At 44.6% G+C, this 5,752-nt stretch overlaps 1 pseudogene across 1 annotated transcript; it reads right to left on the bottom strand.

Annotated features, from left to right (window-relative positions):
• Nucleotides 1-4,851: 4,851 nt before the first annotated feature.
• Nucleotides 4,852-5,379, bottom strand: LOC310742650 (anaphase-promoting complex subunit CDC26-like; annotated as a pseudogene). Its single transcript has one exon. The product of its transcript is annotated as an anaphase-promoting complex subunit CDC26-like (transcript).
• Between the last annotated feature and the right edge of the window lie 373 nt (nucleotides 5,380-5,752).

The raw sequence follows: 5,752 nt of genomic DNA, 5'->3' as shown, positions 1-5,752 counted from the left end.
AATTTTCCCTTTTCCAGCCATTCTTGTAGTGTCCCAAATCCTCCTCTAGAGGGATTTAGTAACTTAGTATTCTTTCCAGTTAAAATCCAAAAGTCAGGTTAATTTGTATCAGTTCTTACTTATTTTCAACAAAATATAACCAAGTTGCAGCAACTGTATCCAGCAGAGACAGCAGAAACAAAGTTCACTTTTTCCTTTTTGACAGCTAAATTTGACAGCTGTCAAACTTCTCTATGTCTCCTCAGCAGGCTCTCTCGCGGATCACTCCCGGGTCCGGGGGGGGTGGAACTTCAACTCTCAAAATTAACTCTTATCCTCCAGCACAATTTCTTACACTTATATCGCCAAATCGTGAAATTGATATCTTTTATCGAAAAGACAATTCTCTCGACTTTAGTTAACTAGTCCTTGCTTTAGATCTTTTGCAAGGCGGGGAGGCGGACTTCCTGTTTGCACCTTCCCCGATCGTGCCAAATTCCAAAGTAATTTCCTTAAAAAGTCCAATTTCCGTACTACTCACGGGTTGTTGCTTTTAGGGTCCGATTGTTCACAGGTAGAAGTCAGCGCCCTCCGACCATGGCTCGCGGCTTCACTCCCCAGGAGAAGCAGTCGACTCTCAGCACCGCGCCGCTCACCCCGTCCCCCGTTCCAAAGCCTTTAAAAAGGCTTCTTCACGGGTTGGGGGGGACGCAAATGGTGCCCGCCGAGTCACCAAGTTCACAGGCTTCCCCGCCTGTGATTTCTAAGGGTCCCCGCGTCGCCGCAGCGGCAAGACCCCGCTCCTGAAGAGCCGATTCCCTCCGGAGCTCGGAGGGAATCCGCCATTAGCCGTTCGCGCTAACCCGGAAGTCGATATGGAGGAATTTTTTGTTTTAAAAGAGAGTGGTGGTCGTAGCTGGGGGCCAAAGGTTCCCCCCTCAAGAACAAGCTAACAAATAGAATAGAAAGGGCTTTAAAAGGGGGGGGAATTGTGTGTGTGTGTGTTGTTGTTGTTTTTTTTTAAAAAAAACACCTATTTTCCCCTTATTATTATTATTATTATTATTATTTGTTTGTAAAAAAGTAAGGGTGGCTGCTGCAGCAGTGGCCCCTCTTTTAAAAAGAGAAGTGATAAAAGTAGGTATATGGGGGGGGGGAATAAAAAAGAATTATTATTTTTTTTAAAAAAAGGGAGAGGGGGAGGAAGGGGTTAAAAAAGGATTTAAGAAAAAAAAGGGTAGTTTCTTCCTTTCTGCGATCTTTGTCATGCGGCTTTCCTCTGTTTTCCTTGCCGCTGGAGTCGGCTCAGCCACGTGTTTTTCCGGAGCCTTTTTTGCCTTCCCGTGCTCACCTACCTCTCCTCTTCTTTCCCGTAGGCAGAGATGGGGACAGCAGCAGTAAAGTTGGGGCTCCTTTTTCTTTCTTTCTTTCTTTCTTTCTTTCTTTCTTTCTTTCTTTCTTTCTTTCTTTCTTTTTCTTCCTCTTTCCCCCCTCTTTCCCCCCTCCCTCTTTGCATTAGCTTCACTGTCCTCCTGGTTTTGGAGCTCCTCTCGGCTGTTGGGGTGGTCGGGTGCCTTTCCGGCTCAATCAAGGTTGTGGGGGGGTGTTTTGGCTCCTTTGATAGACGCCCCGGGCACCCCCAATTCCTCTCCGCTGGCAGTGCTGGCGGCAGCAGTCCTGGGAGTCCGGGAGTCGGCCAGACAGAGCCTTTTACTCTGGCTGGCTTCAGGAGCTCTTTTCTGCTGTTGCAGCTGCCATGCTGCCTCGCCGGAAGTCCAATAAGAGACTGTTTGATTACCCTCCGATCTAAAGAGGAGAGAGACAGAATTTTGGGTTGGCATTACCAGAAGACTTTGGTAGTACAACAGTCAAGAGTGGAAATATTTAAAGATATCCCGAAACATCTTTTGGGCCTTAGGTCTAACTACGGAGATTTGGTTGCCCTGCTGAGAAGGAACAAAATCATCTTCAGGTGGGAATTTCCCCAAGGCCTATCCTTCAGTTTCAAAGGAAGGAAAATAAAAATAAGATCAGTAGAAGATAAAGTAAAGTTTTTGAATAACTACAAAGAAGATCTGCAGAAGGAACTTGGAAAAGAGTCAAGAGCATCGGACAGAAGATCACCAGACAGAGGACTAGAGCAAAGAGCATTGGACAGAAAATCACCAAAAAGAGGAATAGTGGACATTGCAACATTACCTTTTGGACTGGACTGCCTAGTGAATGTGACACCGACACTACTAACAGAAGAAGAGCAGGCATTGGGTGCAGTTGGAGGAAAATTAGAGTAATTACATCATGGCACTACAAGTACTAAGCTGGAATGTTAATGGACTGAACTCCCCGGAAAAAAGGCAGAGAGTCTTTCATTTATTGAAAAAAGAACAATTGGACTTGATTTGTCTGCAAGAAACACATGTGATAAGGCTACACAGGAAGATATTGAGCAACAAAAGATTGGGCCAAGAATTTATTTCATCAGATAAAGTCAAAAAAAGAGGAGTAGTCCTTTATGCAAAGGAGAGCCTATCACCGAAATTTATATTTAAAGATGACCAAGGAAGATTTGTTGCAATTGAAATTCAATCACAAGGAGAGAAATTTTTGATAGTAGATATTTATGCACCAAATGAAGGAAAATCGGAATTTTCCAAGAAGTTACATGAGATCCTGATGGACTATATGGATTACAATATGATTCTGATGGGAGATATGAATGGAGTGGTGTCTACAAATATGGATTTATAATGAGATGAAAAAGGTATTTAAATATACCTTCTTGAAGAAACCAGAGGCCTTTCTCCTGGGCATGGTCGGCCAATTGGTGCCAAAGAAGGATAGAACTTTCTTTATGTATGCTACAACAGCAGCAAGCATACTTATCGCAAAGCATTGGAAGACACAAGATTTACCCACCCGGGAAGAATGGCAGATGAAGTTGATGGACTACATGGAACTGGCGGAAATGACTGGCAGAATCCGAGACCAGGGAGAAGAGTCGGTGGAAGAAGATTGGAAAAAATTTAATGTTTATTTACAGAAATATTGTAAAATTAAGGAATGTTAGAAGGATGCTGGAATGAAGTTACATGGCTTTAGCAGAAAGGTTATACAGAATTAAGTAAAAATAGATTGTTAATGGGTCAAAGTGGAAAATTTAAGGTTAGATTGGGTTAAGATAAATTATGGAACAAAAATTGAGTAAGATGGAAAGGATTTGCTGAAGCAGCTAATTGAACTAGAATACAAAAAAAGGGAGGTGTGAGGAGGTCGATGAAACAAGTAAATGAAAGATAAAGATATGGAAACATTGGATGTGTTTTTAAATGCTTGTCTTTCTTTTTTTCTGTTTTACTGTATTGGTTGTTTTTTTTTAGGTATTTAATTTTTCATTTTTTCATTCTTCTTTTTCTCTGTAATCTTTAAACCCTTAATAAATATTATTTTTTAAAAAAAAGAGAGAGATTGCCCAGAGTTGTTGAGCCTTTTGGGGGGAGGACTGGCCAGAGATTTGAACTTTTTTTTAGGGTGGACGGCCAACAGTTGTCGAGCTATTTATGGCAGGGATTAGCAGGAGTTTTTAAGCTTCTCTTAGGGAAAAGAGCACAAAGTTGTTGAGCTATTGGGGGGGGATTGAATAAAAAACGCTCACCCAACAGTACGGAGCCCTCACCACACTCAGCCGCAGGCACAGGGGGGGAGCGGAGGGCACAGCGAAATCAGGAGCATGCAGGGGATCTTTTTTTTTAACCCTGTGGGTTCCAGGATTTGGGTCCTGAGTTTTCTTGTTTGTTTGTTTGTTTTTAAGGCAGGAGCAGATGTTTTATTGCAAACCATGGACTTATAAGGCAGCCTCTTGTGGCATACTATTTTGCAGGAAGATTAATTTGTCAGTATGCAGCAGCTTTAGAAAGAATGCCTTCTTCCCAAGAAAAAAAGGGGGGGGGAGATCTTCAAACACTAAGTGAAATATACTCGGAGTCGAGAGTGGATTTCATGCTCTTTATTCAGCTCATTGTGGTGAGGAGGAATGGAAGTTCCCCCAGAATGTCTGCTTTATATACATTATTTACACAATGGGCCCCACGTGATTGGCTAATTCCAGGATTCTCCTGTAGGCCAATCAGGTTGAGGATTCACTTCCACCTGGAGCTGGATTGGGTGGCTCCTGTGGACCAATCAGACTGCTGCATTCTGGATCCTATTGTTCTAGGACCAATCAGACTGCTGCATTTTGGATCCTATTCAACTCAGTACATAACACCAAGTAACATCTCCTGCACCATTGGAGCATCTCTAACAAGTAGATCTTGGTACCTTGTTTCACTCTCTCCCCCCCCCCCCCAAATAAAAGCATATTGATCATAACCATGGTCAACTCCATCTTTGTGTGAGAAAGATGAGGAATATAGTGTGGTTGCCCCCCAAATCCATTTTGCTTCGAAGTCAGACTTTTCGTCCACCTAACTCAGTACAGTCCACTCTAAAGCAGGCGAAATTCTGCCACTGTCCACCAGACAATGGTGAACTCCTAATTCCTATCAACCTCAGCCAGCCTATTTCAGTGGTTGGGGAGGATGAGAGCTTCTGCGCCCTTGTCTACTCCAGGGATACAGGCAGAAAATGGTCGTTTCCCAGGCTGGCAACTCAGAAGCATTTTTAACTGGCGATGTCAGCAGTTCAGCCTGGGAACTTCTGCATATTCAGCCTGTGCTCTTCCACTAATAATCTAGGGCCTCTCAGTAAACCAGCTCAAAGTAAAAAGTAAAAAATGCTCAGTTTCACTTCTGTTGCTGCACCTATCTGCAAGGCTCAAGGTCTCTTTCATAAGTAAAAATGTCCATCTATGTTTACACAATGAAGCACGCAAAGTTAAAAACAAATGTTTTATTAAGCACGGCAGCCTAGCAAGGTTGCACAAAAGGAATCATCAAGTAAGGCAGAGATCCCATCTTTGCAGGGAAAGCAAGACTTGCTCTGCTTGAAGGAGGAATTCCATTTCTAGAGGAGAGAAGCTCAGTCTCTTCTGCTATTTTTAAACACAGTTTGTTGGGCTCATGAAACAAATTCCTGCTTTCTTCCAAAGCTCACAGGTACCAGGCACTGCCACTGTCCACCCTTTGGGCTCTAGAACTCAAAGTTCCCAAACTGAGATGAACGGTTGTTTGGTTTGGGCTGGGGTTTGTAGCCAATCCGGTCATGTATCATCTGCTACTGGCTCTCATGATCAGTGTTGAGTCCCAGCGCACCCTCACCATCACTGGCTCCCACCACATCCACCTCCTCATGCTTCCTATGACTCTCAAGTTCCTTGCGGGCGCCATCAAATTCCTCGATGTCGTCCAGCTTCAGTTCAAGCTGCATTGGTTTCCGCCGCAGCATCTTGCAAGCAGACCTTTCCCCACGGCTCTCTCGCGTGTGCACCGGGTCCTGAGTTGACGGACCGGGTCGCCAGCCGCAGGTCCGCCAACTCAGGAGTCTCCTCAGGTCTCCTCGGAGGAGGCACCACGCCAAAAGCTCCACAGAGCAGTGTCTGGCACTGGCCACAGGCAGGGAGAGGACGGGACTGAGGCAGGCAAGCAAACAAGTGGAGGAGGGAGGGAAGGAGACAAGCAAAAGGGTCCTGAGTTGAGGGAGCCACTCAGGCAAATGGAAAAAGTGCCTCTGGCTGGGACTGAGCTGTGTTGTGCTATAGAGGGGGTGGGGAACGTGGTTGTGTTCACCCTTCTTGTAATCGGCCCCTGGTCAGAGCAAAAACAGAGGCTGCTCTTCC

Source organism: Podarcis filfolensis, assembly GCF_964270895.1.
Source record: "Podarcis filfolensis genome assembly, chromosome: 9".
Taxonomy (NCBI): Eukaryota; Metazoa; Chordata; class Lepidosauria; order Squamata; family Lacertidae; genus Podarcis; species Podarcis filfolensis.
The sequence above is the reverse complement of the archived record's forward strand: the minus strand, read 5'-3'. Positions and strand labels throughout refer to the sequence as shown.